This window comes from Thalassophryne amazonica, chromosome 6 (genome assembly GCF_902500255.1).
Source record: "Thalassophryne amazonica chromosome 6, fThaAma1.1, whole genome shotgun sequence".
Taxonomy (NCBI): domain Eukaryota; kingdom Metazoa; phylum Chordata; class Actinopteri; order Batrachoidiformes; family Batrachoididae; genus Thalassophryne; species Thalassophryne amazonica.
The window spans coordinates 106,026,296-106,043,835 of NC_047108.1; the positions used below are offsets into that span (position 1 = coordinate 106,026,296).

The 17,540-nt window shown below is 41.3% G+C and overlaps 1 protein-coding gene across 1 annotated transcript in view; it reads right to left on the reverse strand.

The window, feature by feature from the left end:
- Nucleotides 1-17,540, reverse strand: part of plxna2 (plexin A2) — a 694,900-nt gene that overhangs the window by 125,044 nt on the left and 552,316 nt on the right.

Below are 17,540 nucleotides of genomic sequence, written 5' to 3' on the forward strand. Positions count from 1 at the left end.
TTGCCAATATGATCAAAATTCGCATTGTCCAGAAAAAATTACTAAATAATTCCTCCAAAGGGGAAGTTTCAAAAGAACAGACGGCCTTGAACTACTTATGGTAACGAACCATACAGTCTATTGTAGCTACCATAGCAAAGTCATAGATCACATTGGGGCTTTGCTGACTTGCGTGAGGGATTGTGTGAATCACACAGTGATAGCCCATTAGAGTACAGAGAGTCACAGCAACATCATCTGGTTGTTCGCTTGAACAAAAAAATCCAGTATAGCGGAAAAACGCAGAAACATCTTATTTCTGTATATAACCCTTATTTTACTCATATATTTTGTAAATGTTAGCGAGAAAAAACACTTCTAAATCTAAGAACACTTTTTTTTAAAACCAGATAACACCTCTGAAGTGATTTACAAGACATCTCATGGATGTCAGCATTCATCAAACAATAACACCTGATTCTATATTTTTCCTCTCTGTTTGAGGTGCAGCTCCATCCAGAGGTGGGAGAGGGTGTCTTCTTCTGCAGGTCTCGCGTCCTGTGCACCAACATGGACTCCCAAAATTTTCTGTATATTTCTGTTGTTAATTGTGTTGGTAGCATGGCCCAAGCAGAGGGTCACCCCTGTCAGTCTGCTTGAGGTTTCTTCCTCAAATCATTACAGGGAGTTTTCCTTTACCACTGTCACCTGTGTGTTTGCTCTAGGGGTTGGTAAGGTTAGATCTTACTTGTGTGAGAGGCCTTGAGGCAGCTTTGTTGTGATTTGGTGCTGTATAAATGAACTGAATTGAACTGAACACAAAAACATTACATGAACTTTGATGGACAGCTGGAAAAAGTTTGATTTGCATATTAAATACCCATATATGTGTTTGAGACCTGCTCAATGGTTAGCGCATGGTGGAATGATGATGGATTAGGAGTGGGCGTGGCTGTCAATGAAACAGACAGATGGGCTATTTCTCCACAGAAATGTACTAAATCAGAGAAAGCAACCATTCGATTGTGATTGCTTGACAGTGGTTAACTTCTAAAACTCAGATCTGGTGCCACCAAGGGCGCAGCTGCTTATTTGTTACGGTCTGACCGTATCAGGCTTTTTGATCCAACATATTGGAACATCCATGTCATACATGATGCACAAAAGATGTCCATCTTTATCCTAAACAAACTTCATGACTGATTGTTTTATCCAGTGGACATCATTCTTTGTGAATCACATGAATCCCTACTGGCCTCGCTCATGACAAAGAGTGAAAAGTGTACATTATTTTTGGTCCATGTTGGAACCCATAGTCCTGCATGAGGATTGCCAAATTACTCAGTTCATTACTCCTCATGCTGCAGCCACTGGTGGATGAAATAGCCATGTGCTGCGATGTTGTTTTCCATAAGGGAACTTGCATGCGTGTTGTATGTGCGTGCATAAACCAGCGTGGTTGTCGCTATGTGCAATAGAGGCTAAAGGGCAGAAAGGAGAAGTTGTTTGCTGGTATCCTTCCCACCTCAAGCATTTTGCTCCTTATAGAGGTTACACCACGGGGCAAATAGTGAGGACATACACAAACTGACACTCTTTTCTCTCTCTCTCCTTCTTAATGCATTTGTGTGCCCGGGGTTGTCATTGTCTCCAAATCTTCTGTCTCTATGCCGTTACCTCCAGTTCTCTAAGGACAGGATGATCCTCTATGCCAGGAAAGAGGACCCTCATGGCGTACGTCCTGTAGTCCAGATGGGGGATACCAGCTCTGTCCAGGTCACTGGTCAGCTCGTTGATGTCTGTCTGGAGCTCTGCAAAAGCTGCAATAGACAGAAGGAGAGAAAAGCAAAGAGAGAACAGTTGGAGGGAATACTTGACACATGCAGCACAAAAATAAACTCAGTCCCCGAGGACTGAACACCTTGTTATCTTCATTGTGTTGACTACCATTACGTGAGCCCAAGATAGTCCTCAAATCAGAAAAAGTTCACATTTCTTCTCCCGTTCGCTCTCATTTTTATCTACCAGTAAATTAGCTGTAGCTGAGGCTCCCGAACAGCGTGTGCCATTTCAGCGTGAGGCTGCAGGTGAGCACTCGTTAATTGGTTCCATCCTCGCCGACTCCTGTGCAGGCCCACGGCTGTGTTGCTTTGCTTCTTCTGCCTTGGGGAGGCTCCCTGTCTGCAGCCTATCACAGGAACAGCAGCAATCCCCCAACAAAACCTCGACCAACTAAAGCCCTCACCTCCTACGTCCCCGGCGCCCCGCTCCTTGTGGATTTACACACCAACACATGGGCTCACAGAAACACATGGAGTGTTGTTACTCATAAGGAGTCCCATCTAAATCCAACCCACAGGGGCAGGACACTCCTGGCCAACACTAATGGTAGAAACATTAATCTTCTCCTTTCCCAAGGCTGCCCGTGTGTGATTGATTCCTCCTGTCTGCCTGCCTGTCTGTCGGTCATTCCACCGTTCTGGGGTTTATTTGTTTTTGAGCCACTGTTTCTATCTCTCAGGCAGCAGCAGTGGCTGGCGGAGGTAAGTCATAAAATACTCTGAGTTATGAAATCCAGGACATGGCCACACATAAAACTCACTTTTACCATCACAGTGATTGGCTATAACGACCTTGACGATGACATCAGGGGCCAATCAGTTGTGCTTATTAGAAAGCACTCGTCTGGAACTGAAGATGAACTACTAGAGGTCAAGCTGAGGTTGTCTGCTAACTCGAAGGTCCGTGGTCAACTGGACTACTGTGCCCTCTGTTAACCCAGCAATGTAAGGGAGCAGTATTGCAGTGACACTATGTGAAATAAAATAAGTAATGACATTGAGTCTTCACTAACTCACTTGTGCTGTAAGACACAATGCACCCCAGATACACTACACCCCAGATACACTGCACCCCAGAAAAAAGCACCCCAGAAACACTGCACCCCAGGCAAAATGCACCCCAGACACACTGCACAGCCGGCAAAATGCACCCCAGACACACTGCACCCTAGTCACAATGCACCCCAGACACACTGCACCCTAGTCACAATGAGGTGGGCTTCATAGATAATTGGCAAAGCTTCTGGGGAAAACCTGGTCTTGTTAGGAGAGACGGCATCCATCCCACTTTGGATGGAGCAGCTCTCATTTCTAGAAATCTGGCCAATTTTCTTAAATCCTCCAAACCGTGACTATCCAGGGTTGGGACCAGGAAGCAGAGTTGTAGTCTTACACACCTCTCTGCAGCTTCTCTCCCCCTGCCATCCCATCATTACCCCATCCCCGTAGAGACGGTGCCTGCTCCCAGACTACCAATAACCAGCAAAAATCTATTTAAGCATAAAAATTCAAAAAGAAAAAATAATATAGCACCTTCAACTGCACCACAGACTAAAACAGTTAAATGTGGTCTATTAAACATTAGGTCTCTCTCTTCTAAGTCCCTGTTAGTAAATGATATAATAATTGATCAACATATTGATTTATTCTGCCTTACAGAAACCTGGTTACAGCAGGATGAATATGTTAGTTTAAATGAGTCAACACCCCCGAGTCACACTAACTGCCAGAACGCTCGTAGCACGGGCCGAGGCGGAGGATTAGCAGCAATCTTCCACTCCAGCTTATTAATTAATCAAAAACCCAGACAGAGCTTTAATTCATTTGAAAGCTTGACTCTTAGTCTTGTCCATCCAAGTTGGAAGTCCCAAAAACCAGTTTTATTTGTTGTTATCTATCGTCCTCCTGGTCGTTACTGTGAGTTTCTCTGTGAATTTTCAGAACTTTTGTCTGACTTAGTGCTTAGCTCAGATAAGATAATTATAGTGGGCGATTTTAACATCCACACAGATGCTGAGAATGACAGCCTCAACACTGCATTTAATCTATTATTAGACTCAATTGGCTTTGCTCAAAATGTAAATGAGTCCAACCACCACTTTAATCACATCTTAGATCTTGTTCTGACTTATGCTATGGAAATTGAAGACTTAACAGTATTCCCTGAAAACTCCCTTCTGTCTGATCATTTCTTATAACATTTACATTTACTCTGATGGACTACCCAGCAGTGGGGAATAAGTTTCATTACACTAGAAGTCTTTCAGAAAGCACTGTAACTAGGTTTAAGGATATGTTTCCTTCTTTATGTTCCCTAATGCCATATACCACACAGTGCAGAGTAGCTACCTAAACTCTGTAAGTGAGATAGAGGTATCTCGTCAATAGTTTTACATCCTCATTGAAGACAACTTTGGATGCTGTAGCTCCTCTGAAAAAGAGAGCTTTAAATCAGAAGTGCCTGACTCCGTGGTATAACTCACAAACTCGCAGCTTAAAGCAGATAACCCGTAAGTTGGAGAGGAAATGGCGTCTCACTAATTTAGAAGATCTTCACTTAGCCTGGAAAAAGAGTCTGTTGCTCTATAAAAAAAAAGCCTTCCGTAAAGCTAGGACATCTTACTACTCATCACTAATTGAAGAAAATAAGAACAACCCCAGGTTTCTTTTCAGCACTGTAGCCAGGCTGACAAAGAGTCAGAGCTCTATTGAGCCGAGTATTCCTTTAACTTTAACTAGTATGACTTCATGACTTTCTTTGCTAATAAAATTTTAACTATTAGAGAAAAAAATTACTCATAACCATCCCAAAGACGTATCGTTATCTTTGGCTGCTTTCAGTGATGCCGGTATTTGGTTAGACTCTTTCTCTCAGATTGTTCTGTCTGAGTTATTTTCATTAGTTACTTCATCAAACCATCAACATGTCTATTAGACCCCATTCCTACCAGGCTGCTCAAGGAAGCCCTACCATATTTAATGCTTCGATCTTAAATATGATCACTCTATCTTTATTAGTTGGCTATGTACCACAGGCTTTTAAGGTGGCAGTAATTAAACCATTACTTAAAAAGCCATCACTTGACCCAGCTATCTTAGCTAATTATAGGCCAATCTCCAACCTTCCTTTTCTCTCAAAAATTCTTGAAAGGGTAGTTGTAAAACAGCTAACTGATCATCTGCAGAGGAATGGTCCTATTTGAAGAGTTTCAGTCAGGTTTTAGAATTCATCATAGTACAGAAACAGCATTAGTGAAGGTACAAATGATCTTCTTATGGCCTCAGACAGTGGACCCATCCCTGTGCTTGTTCTGTTAGACCTCAGTGCTGCTTTTGATACTGTTGACCATAAATTTTATTACAGAGATTAGAGCATGCCATAGGTTATTAAAGGCACTGCGCTGCGGTGGTTTGAATCATATTTATCTAATAGATTACAATTTGTTCATGTAAATGGGGAATCTTCTTCACAGACTAAGGTTAATTATGGAGTTCCACAAGGTTCTGTGCTAGGACCAATTTTATTCACTTTATACATGCTTCCCTTAGGCAGTATTATTAGACGGCATTGCTTAAATTTTCATTGTTACGCAGATGATATCCAGCTTTATCTATCCATGAAGCCAGAGGACACACACCAATTAGCTAAACTGCAGGACTGTCTTACAGACATAAGGACATGGATGACCTCTATTTCCTGCTTTTAAACTCAGATAAAACTGAAGTAATTGTACTTGGCCCCACAAATCTTAGAAACATGGTGTCTAACCAGATCCTTACTCTGGATGGCATTACCCTGACCTCTAGTAATACTGTGAGAAATCTTGGAGTCATTTTTGATCAGGATATGTCATTCAAAGCGCATATTAAACAAATATGTAGACTGCTTTTTTGCATTTACGCAATATCTCTAAAATTAGAAAGGTCTTGTCTCAGAGTGATGCTGAAAAACTAATTCATGCATTTATTTCCTCTAGGCTGGACTATTGTAATTCATTATTATCAGGTTGTCCTAAAGTTCCCTAAAAAGTCTTCAGTTAATTCAAAATGCCTGCAGCTAGAGTACTGACGGGGACTAGAAGGAGAGAGCATATCTCACCCATATTGGCCTCTCTTCATTGGCTTCCTGTTAATTCTAGAATAGAATTTAAAATTCTTCTTCTTACTCATAAGGTTTTGAATAATCAGGTCCCTTCTTATCTTAGGGACCTCATAGTACCATATCACCCCAATAGAGCGCTTCGCTCTCAGACAGCAGGCTTACTTGTAGTTCCTAGGGTTTGTAAGAGTAGAATGGGAGGCAGAGCCTTCAGCTTTCAGGCTCCTCTCCTGTGGAACCAGCTCCCAATTCGGATCAGGGAGACAGACACCCTCTCTACTTTTAAGATTAGGCTTAAACGTTCCTTTTTGCTAAAGCTTATAGTTAGGGCTGGATCAGGTGACCCTGAACCATCCCTTAGGTTATGCTGCTATAGACTTAGACTGCTGGGGGGTTCCCATAATGCACTGAGTGTTTCTTTCTCTTTTTGCTCTGTATGCACCACTCTGCATTTAATCATTAGTGATTGATCTCTGCTCCCCTCCACAGCATGTCTTTTTCCTGGTTCTCTCCCTCAGCCCCAACCAGTCCCCAGCAGAGACTGCCCCTCCCTGAGCCTGGTTCTGCTGGAGGTTTCTTCTGTTAAAAGGGAGTTTTTCCTTCCCACTGTCGCCAAGTGCTTGCTCACAGGGGTCGTTTGACCATTGGGGTTTTTCCGTAATTATTGTATGGCCTTGCCTTACAATATAAAGCACCTTGGGGCAACTGTTTGTTGTGATTTGGTGCTATATAAATAAAATTGATTGAATTGATTGAATGCACCCCAGTCACAATACACCCTAGTCACAATGACACGCCAGACACACTGCACCCTAGTCACAATGCACCCCAGTCACAATGCACCCTAGTCACAATGCACCCCAGACACACTGCACCCAGTTACAATGCACCCCAGTCACAATGCACCCTAGTCACACAGGTACTTGATCCAATTCACTGCACTGATGAGTGGGACTATACTTAGTGTGTGGCTTGCTTGTGGGTATTAAGAAATTCATTCATTTTCTATACCCTCTTTTGTCAAGGTCAAGTAGTTTGGTTTCTTGGCAATGCAATAACTCATCTAACTCGAGCCATGAATGGGTGGCACCTGGCAAGACCCGCGGGGCCTGTGCAGGATGAAGGGTGCTAGAACAAACCCACCTATCTCAAAGTTAAAAAGCTGGCTAAGGCTAACGTTTATATATCCTTTGCTTGGATTGTTCATGAAACAGGTGGATTTGGTGAAAATGCGAAATCAGTCTAGCTTACATCATCAAGCTATCACTCACTCACTCATCACACTCATCTTCACTGCTTTTCCGGTTCGGGTCACGGGGCAACAGCTACAGCAGGGGACCCCAGACTTCCCTTTCCCCTGCCACATTGACCACCTCTGACTGGGAGATCCCGAGGCATTCCCAGGCCAGTGTGGAGATATAATCTCTCCACCTAGTCCTGGGTCTTCCCCAGGGTCTCTTCCCAGATGGACGTGCCTGGAATACCTGCTAATTAGCACTAACATTGCTAACACACAATTTTAATGGCACTAAAATATTATAAGACTTCTTAGATCATTAGCAAAATGAACTGCAAAGCATAATCTCAGATTCATTCATTCATTTCTATCCCCCCTTACTCCAGTTAAGAGTCACTGGGGGCTGGTGCCTATCCCAGCAGTCACTGGACGAGAGGCAGGGCACACCCTGGACAGGACGCCAGTCTATTGCAGGGCTGACACAAACAGACAGTAAACACGTTCTCATGCTCACCGATGGTCAGTTGAAAGTTTCCAATTCACCTGATCTACATTGGCTTCATTTTTCTACACTGAAAGTTGCTCACTGTTGTTGTCTATTTCTCCTACTAGTTTTGTTGATAGCATTATGGCAGAAATATCTGCAAATGTGCAGTGTAATGTGGAATCTAAACCAGAGAATTTGAGAAACAATCATAATCATCTCATGCAGTCACATTATTTGTCTCATATCTTTTAAATTGCTTCACATGCACATAACAGCTTTTGTCTGCTTGCAAAGAGGTATGAAAGAGAGATATTAGAAATCACAGCAAATCCACATTACTGCAAATCTGCAATGAAAGGCAGATGGTGACTGGTTGATTCTTTTGTGTGTGTGTGTGTGTGTGTGTGTCGATGCACAAGTTCCTAAATTTATGTCTGAAATGTGATACTGTCACATTGTGTATCTCACAATGTGGCGATATCGCATTTAGCAGTATATGTTCATATTAAAGCATGTATTGTCAGCATTCTGTGACTCAGTCCACTTTACTGTTCCACTCACCCTCCTTGCACTCCAGAGCAACTCGTGACTCCAGGTTGTCCATTTGCATCTGCAGGCGCTTGAGGGTGAGATCATTTTCACGTGACTTGCGCTTGTACGCGATGAGGACAAGGATGACGATGATGAGGAGGAGGCCTCCGCCGCAGCGATGCTGAACAATGGCCGGAAGGGTCAGCAGGCTGTCAGACATGATGTGCACATGCACCCGGAGAGACGTGAAGGCACACCAACCTGAACCTACGGAAAGGCACAAAATTATTCAACCTTTATACAGTGTGAAAACAGCAGCATCAATATTAATAAACATGACATGAGTGGATGGGCCTGTGGAAGTGGGGCCAAGTCAATAAAGTTTATAAGGCATGAAAGGTGTACTAACTACTCACTATGCTGTATATAACAGGATCACCAGCACTGTGTTGGTATATGGCATTAGAGACATAAAGAAGGAATCATATCCTTAAACCTAGTTACAGCGCTTTCTGAAAGCCATCATTGACATCAAGGACATAACTGCTACACGGTTTTGCACAAGTCAGGTGTCCTCCACCCCCCCCCCCCCCCCCCATCTCTCTCCACTCCCCTCCCCCTGGCTTCCTCCTTGCCACCTCGAAGGCAGCGTGGTTTTTACTGCTGCAGCCTTCAACCCCCAAGCTGGGTGGCGCGGGCCCCTCCTGGTGCGGCCTTCACCCACTTTGCCTCAATTTGGATGATGGACTGCTTCAAGTTTAGAGCACATAAACAATGTCAAAAGTATATGTGTTGTCTTTAATTTTGAAGTGTGCCATTATTACGGTAAACAAGTAATAATTGTGGATTAATTGCTGTATCTTGTCTGAGGTAATTGAAGTGTAATCATAATTGTCCTTTTAGGGATCAATAAAGTCGTCTGAAGTCGAAGTCTGAAGGTCCGGGCAATTGTGCCAGATATTGTCTGCTGAAAATCACACTGCTATCAAACACACACGCAACCACCTGTATGCTGATACTAACAGCGAAATAGTCGAAGGCTTGAAGCACAACAAGTGAGCGGAAATATGAAAACCGCTGGAACATGCTCACACAACTCTCCCACTGACCTCTTTCCTTCAGCTGAATGAAGAATATTGAGAGCATGGATAATGGAGTTTAGAGTCCAGTTGTTATGAAGAAGAAATCACAAATTACAGGGATGAAGGGAAACAGAGCGAGGAAGTTAGACACTGAAAAACAGTTATATCTGTACTGACCATGACTTTGTACTGTCCGGTGAGGTTGGGTGGCTCACACAGCAGCTGGCTCTCCGACACAGTAACTGAGCATGGAGTCTCACCGATCAGGACTGTGTAGTTAAGCTTCACCCCTCCTGCTGCTGGGGGAACCAGATTTCTGCCCTGTGGGCACAGAGGCCAAAGGGTGCGGAATTAGAAAGAAAAACTTGGATGCACACGCAGATACTCCACAAAGAGGAGACAACACCGCCAACACGCATCCCCAATACGTCACCTCAGTGCTCTGTAAATTAGACTCCTCATTTTAGGCACAGCTGTGGTCAAACATGAATCCACACTGAGATCAAAGCAGGTGATGCATCTCACAGTCGCGGTAGGTAATTGGGACCAGCTGCCAATCATAACAAAAGAATATAAAACAAATCCTGAAATAATCTTCCGTTGTGGCAAGAGTCCATAGTGTGTAAAATTGTGCTTTGTCTCCATTTTTACAGTTAAATATGGTTCAAAACTCAAGTTCAAAGCACTGTATAGGATTTAGCGTCATCTAGTGGTGGGGTTGCAGATGGCATTATGATTGTTTCCAGCCACAATGTTGTTTAGAACCACATAAAATGCTGATATTGATATGGGACAGACTTTACATATTTCACTCTAAGGCCTACCACTAATGCTGCAGTTAACAAGCTGGGCTACACTGGACGTGCTGTTTAGTCTCACCGGAGGTAGCTAGCTATTTCCAACAAAACGTCTTTTTACAGGTCTGCAAATCAAATATTGATGAAGTTGGTGTCTAACCAATATTTATAAGGTACATTATACCAATAGAATGTTTATGAGTACTTTGACATCCAACAAGTGACTTGATGTCTCCTGTCCTGTGCACCAACAGCATTTCCTGTATATTCGTTTTGTGACTTGTTCTGTAATTTATGTCTGTAGAATGGCCTAAGCAGTGGTCACCCCTTTGAGTCTGGTCTGCTTGAGGTTTCTTCCTCAAATCATTAGAGGGAGTTTTTCCTTACCACTGTCACCTGTGTGCTTGCTCTAGGGTTGGTAAGGTTAGACCTTACTTGTGTGAAGCATCTTGAGGCAGCATTGTTGTGATTTGGCACTATATAAACTAAATCAATTGAATTGAATTGAGTGCAATGGTAAGAATATTTGCACAAGTTGAACGATGGAATGTTCCATATTGTAACTCATCTTTCACGAGTGTGTGTGGAAACACACATCAGCGAAAAAACTGAGTTAGGAGGTTGTCCATTTCTTCACCTGATATTTCTTTCGACCAGTAAAGACATTGCCCCACTGCATAAGCTTCTAATTGGCTAACAGTGCAATGGATTTAGCTTGTATCATGGATGCATTTTCTGAAAACGTAGTGGGGTTGACCAATGGAGTGAAATGTATGGAACTAAAATTCATGGTAAATGACATCATCAAGTGGACTATTTCTCAATACAATGAAAAATAATCAGTGTCAAATGTGAGACAATTCACCAATGAAATGACAAGGATTTAGTTGGGTGTTATTCATTCATTTTTTATACCTGCTTACTCCAATCAAGGGTCATGGGGGGATTTACTAGCAATTATCAAGCAAGAGGTGGGATACTCCCTGTACAGGATGACAGTCTGTCGCAGGGCCACATATAGATAGACAAATGTAGTCACTCTCATACATACCTACAGCCAGTGTTGCCACAGTTACTTTGAAAAAGTAATCCAATTACTGATTACTCCTTGAAAAAGTAACTTAGTTACTTTACTGATTACTCAATTGGAAAAGTAACTAAGTTAGATTACTAGTTACTTTTTAGTTACTTTCCCCAGCTGCCGACAACAACCCTCTGCCACCTCAAAATGACTGATACCTGTTTTGCCAAAACTCACTTTATAGTCACCCTTTCTTGATAAAATGAAAATAATATTTGTTTTATAAAAAGTAAAATAAAGACCTCTTTCTTGACCTCATATTTAATTATTGACAGCACTGTAACAGTAAAACTTGCAGTTTCTAACCTACATTGTTTATAAATGTAACTATAAAATTAATTCTAACATTTAAATTATCTCTAAACATTTTACTTGTCGAAATTATTATTATTTTATTAGTAGTTGTAGTAAAAAAACAATCTAGGGGTGTTGTGGGGGGGGGGGCGCACCCTGCCCCACGCCCCCATTCCATCTGGATTCGCCCCTGCTTTGGCGTTTGAGCACAAAGAATGGATAACATTTATTTATGCAGAAAACATGACCAGATTTACAGGTAAGAAAGTTTTATTGCGTTTTCACATCATGTGATCCTCAGAAAGAGAGTTTAGGTGCATGTGAGTGGAAAATAGTGTTAGTTGTTGATGCGTCACGGAGGATCAGCTGTATTTAGCAGCAGATACGGAGCGGCTCAGCTCAGAATTCTAAATAAAGGAGAAAAAAAGCACGAGTCGTAGCTGCTGCAAAAAAAGCGGATGAAAAGCTCACAGCTCGCTTAAAGTGGGCAGTTCAGTCGAACCCCGACCCCCTGCCCACGGACCAAGTTTAATGCTGCTATCGACCCACAATGCAAAAATAATAGTAACGCACAGTGACTTGGAGAAGTAACTTTAATCTGATTACTGATTGCAAAGATTAACGTATTAGATTACTCGTTACTAAAATAAGTGGTTAGATTAGAGTAACGCGTTACTAAGTAATGCGTTACCGGCATCACTGCCTACAGCCATTTTAAAGTTTCCTATTCACATAACCTGCACACCCCTGGAATGTGGGGAGAAGATACAAATCAGGTAGGAAGCCCCCGTGCTGCCCTGTTTTTTATTTTGTTTCCTTGAACCAGTTGGTTTGTAGAACACTGAGTGGCTGATTTTAGTTTTCAAACAAGGTTAATATGGTTCTTTTTGAGGAAATGAAAGCACTTTGTCATGTTGTATCTACTGTCAGGATCAGACTTGCAAACCTATTGTAAAACCAGCATTATACAGAATTCTATGTAATTTATGTACCTTGAGAATGATGGGCGAGCCCGGCTTCTGCTCCAGGACACCGTGTGTGCGAGTGGCTCAAAGTAAGGGTTTGGATAGTAAAGGAGATTGGTGTTGTTATAGACCAGCAGAGCCTGGACGTTGTTGAAGATGAAGCCAAACTCGTCGGCGTGTTTTACTGTGTCCAATCCTGAGTGGTATTCTGTCATCAGGGAGGGAGCGAAGCAACTCATGGTGGTGGTGTTCAATACCTTACAGATCTAGAAAGAATGGAGAAAGACAGGACAAAGACATGTGAGGTTGAAAATACCCTTTCTGAGATGTTAGCGAAGATATTGCATTCTGGCAGCACGGTCTGACAGCCTGAGCACGATGAAATGAAACAAGACGTGTAATTCAGTCAGCCAGGATGAACTCTGATGATACAGATTTTCCTCCAGTTCCACAATAAAACACAAATTTGAAGCGAATCGAGTATATTCCTCAGTTTGCTGTAACCCAAAGTGTGTTCTTAACTGAAACACAAACCATGCAGGAGCTCAGCAGTTAAATAATTAGCATATAAAATCCAGGTTCTTTTCACGGAGAAGGATTTATTGTTGGTAATTAAATGTGTCGTTACTGGAGAGGAAGCCTCCATAAAAGTAAGACAACAACCCCAAAAGGATGGAGGCATATTTCTTTTGTCTCTTCACATACAGGTGGAAGTATGGGGCTTTTATTACTTCTCTCCAGGTTTAACAGATGAGAGACCTGTCTGCCATCCATCCCCCAGCTCGGCTCTAAAAGGACGGGGAGACAGGATTGATTCCAGCACAACGCTCTGCTCACAGAGATTTTTTATCTCCTTTCACTCCCTCACAGTTCTCTCAAAGGAAGGAACTTAATTAGAAGTAAATATCCGATACAGAAAGAAAAAAAAAAAAATCTATCAAAATTGCACCTACCTATATCCAAAAATGGAACCGTACCCAACTTTAAGTATTGGCATTGGTGTTTCTCAAATGAACCGTGTAAGACAGGAAAGAATTTGTAGACTTACAAACAATAACTTTTGTCTTACTTACAATTTATATAGAAAAAGCTAGTGTAGGTTCCATGCACAGAGACAAATACTGGTATAAATCATCCAAATCTTGTTGCTTAAAATGGATAAATATTGGAAAATGATGGAATATGGTTTCTTCTAGGGATGTCCCGATCAGGTTTTTTTGGTCCCGATCCAATTCCGAGTCATCTGATTTTGAGTATCTGCCGATACCGAGTCCCGATCCGATACTTTAAAAAACTGAATGAACAATGAACAAATGCTAAATATATAATATTTTCATTTTAATCACCTTATTTTATTATTATCACTTAAACAGTGCACTTCTCCTTGAGGTCGCTTGAACAATCAAGTAATAATCTACCAGACTTTAAAAATGTACAAATTTCCATGTTATTTTATTGTCTAAAATAAATGTCCAAGGTTCCTTATGTTAAACAAGAAATTATCTAATCTGAAATAACAGGTGGTTTTAATTTACAGATGAAACGTTTCTAAAGAACCATTTATTGATTTAGCTATTGTGATCACAAGTGTTCTAAACTTTTTTAAACAGTAATCAGAAGTTTTGAGGTAACAAACAACAACAAAAACATTTCCAAGGATTTTTCTTCAGAAAACTGCTCCTGTTTTGTACAGATCAGTGGTTTCTGCCACAAGTCTTCTGCCTGACACGTCATTCCTATTGGACAGCGCGAAGCTACATCACAGCTCAGAGCATCGGAAGTTGGATTGGGTTGAACTTATGTTTTTTCTTTTGTTCAATAAATAATAATAATAATAATAATGAAAAGACTGGGTTGAACTTTGACCGCGTTCAGCCTGCCAACAAGCGGCAATGCGCGCTCTTGTCAGAAGCATCGGTTTCGGCTTTTGGTGCAATGCTTCTGACGCCTCTAAAAAGCAAAACGTCTCATTGAAAATAATGCTTTTTAGACCGATTCTTGACGCCTCTGATGCTTCCGACACATGAAAGGCCCATTAATCTGCAATAATGAACTTGAAATAGCGCTGATCAAAATAATGAGGATAAAATCTATATCAGATTCCTGATCGGGATGCAACGTCCGATTTTGACCAAGTCTGAAACTATGTGATCGGGCCCAATTGGGAAATTGGATCCGATCACGTGATCGGATCGGGACATCCCTAGTTTCTTACACCACTTTTTCATGTCTGATACAACATCAATACTGGAAACCAGTATGTGCCAACAAAGAAACCAGTCCTATACTCTTTTCCCTGTCTTAAAACACCTAATCTCTTAAGAAATGCATTTGTCTCGATGTACTTTGCTACGTAGTTGTCTCACGAAACATCAAGTCAAACTGTGAAATGAAATGCATCAGAGGGCTGATGCCTTCTCTGTGCACTCTACACACTACAATATAAATGTACAAGTAAATATAAACATGCCTGTAATGGTGTTTTTGACACGTATGACTTCATCATATGATTCTGTATGACATCATTATGAAGTCATTCATACCAATAAATCATTGTGCTGATCAATATCAATTCAATTTCAATTTATTCAATTTGTAGAGCGCCAACTCACGACAGCGTTGCCCCAAGGCGCTTCACACAAAACAACCCCAAAACAAATTAAAATGAATTAAAATATTAAAAAGCACAATTAAAAACACAAAAGAGTAAAAAAATATTAAAAGAAATAAAAAGCATAATAACAACAAAAAGCATAATGATAAATATGCTAACTAAATGAGAGGGAGAATAGATGTTTGAGATCATCCATCTACACTTGGTTGCTGGTTGTTGAGATATACAAATTAGGTTTTTTTTCTTGACTTTGACTAAACTACTCCAAAATCTAATGATCCTACGAGGTTTCTTTCTTTGTTACAATACACTTGTTGCTTTGCTGACATGCAGGGAAATGAATAATTGTACTCACCTAAATGAAAGCATATATAGCCCATAACATTAGTTGGCCAAACAACACAAGACTTACATTGGATATAATGTTTTTTAAACTTCTGGCATCTGAAAATCAAGTTAGTTTCAATAGAAAATTTCAATTAATCCCAGCTGGCACAAATGGTGACTAACTTTTCTGACTGTGTAACAGTGGCTAGCACTCAACAAAAGTTGCCAAAAGATGTTCTAGCTACAGATGGGAGGCCCCTTGGCTTGTAGCCACCTGATAGAATGCCTGCTTCTTATGCCCGTAATTGTGAGTTTGAAGAGTGACGAATGTGACCAAGTAGGTTACAATTGCAATCAACGATAGATGAATTAAGTCAACATTACTGTATTAAAAAGTTCATCAAGCCATTTCAATTAAGCATATAAGATTATTCTAAATTATTCAAAAGCAAGAGTGGCCACCAGGACCCTGTGATTAGCAACAAGGCTTAAGAAGCGCTTGATTGGCCTGTCTGTTTTAACTTGTGTTATGGACATTGTACATGTTAAAAGATGCCAACACAGCTCTGTATCAGAACCCAAAAGCAGTCAATGATCTTTTGAGGAATTTGTGGCTCGAGGATCATTTAAATAAAATGGACTGAATTTATATGCTTTTCCATGTGCATCAGATGCTCATAGTGCTTTACAAATAAACAAATACACATCAATGTGTCACATTCACCCAGATGTGAGGGTGCTGCCATACAAGGTGCTCAGTACACACCGGGAGCATGAGGGATTAAAGACCTTGCCCAAGGGCCCTTAGTGATTTTCCAGTCAGGCTGGGATTTGAACCGAGGATCAAGCCTGGTCTCAAGCCCAACGCTTTAACCACAAGACCATCACCTACCCCATTTGTTTTAATTATATTTTTAGAACGTCTCCCATTTATGTCTATGTTATTTGAACTGTGGCAAAACAGTGCCCTTGTCTGGATGTCCCCTTGGTAAAAGTCAGATAACCAGGTGACTGTTTGGTCTTTGTGGTTTTATGGTTACTGAGTGTCCTGTAGTTTATTTTAAGAATGATATGAGATTGTGTTGGTATTTTGTCAGAATATGTAGTGTTCCAACATGTGGAAGATGTAAGCCCAGTACAGGTTCTAAGAACCAATGACCCTTGTCTGGATGTCCCCTTGGTTAAAGACAGGTAAAAGACAGATTGCTGTGGTATACTCACGGAATGTCATTTTATTTTAAGAATGATATGAGACTGTTGAATTTTGTCAGATTATGTTGTGTTTGAACGTGTGGAAGAGGTAAGTCCTGTGCAGGTCCTGAGATCCACTGGAGCAATGCTTATCTCCAGGTACCATAGTGTGAAGTGGAATATAGTCTATGACTCCTAGATGGAACCCCAGTTAAATGCAAGACAATACTTTTTATACCTTGGTAGACTAGTACAAATTATCTAATGCAAGGCTATAGACGGCCTGATGCACACACCTGGAATTAAACTGAAGTCTATATATTGGCACTCCTACTCCTACCCCAGAGCCACCTGGAACTCCTATTTACCCCGTGTTCCACCGTGACATTGTTTATCCCCCGATACTATCGTGTGAAGTAGATGAGAGTCAACAATGCTCCTGAATGGGATACTAGTCAATCGCAAGGTACTTCTCAAGCCGAGGTTGGTACTCATTTACACCGGGTGGATCAGGACAACGTAGTTGCAGTGTCTTGTCCAAGGACACAGACAGGTACCTTGGTGCACCCACCTGGAATTGAACACCTTATAGCCCAACTTCTACCGCACACAGCCTCCTGCTCTGTAATTCCTTATCTAATGTACCTGAAGGATAAGTCTCTCCTGATGTTTCAGTGGGGTTGGTAAAATGTCAAAAGCTGCTGAATGTATTTTTAAGCAACTCAACTGTTTCCTTTTCATCTGGAAATGTGCTATAACCAACAGAGAGAAAAAGCCGTGCACCAAATCTAAATGAAATTACAAATGCCAGCTGATGTACTGGTGTCTGTATGCAAATGTACACGTTAGTGACCCTCAGTGAGCATGAGGCACATTGATGGAACATCCTCGAAAAAGATGCTGGATTTATCCGTGTAGATTTAAGAGCTGTGGTTACAGCTGGATATCTTTGAGGTTTACTTTGCTGAAAACATAAAGCTATAATGTAACACAAGTAAGTAGCATCAAAGCTGTT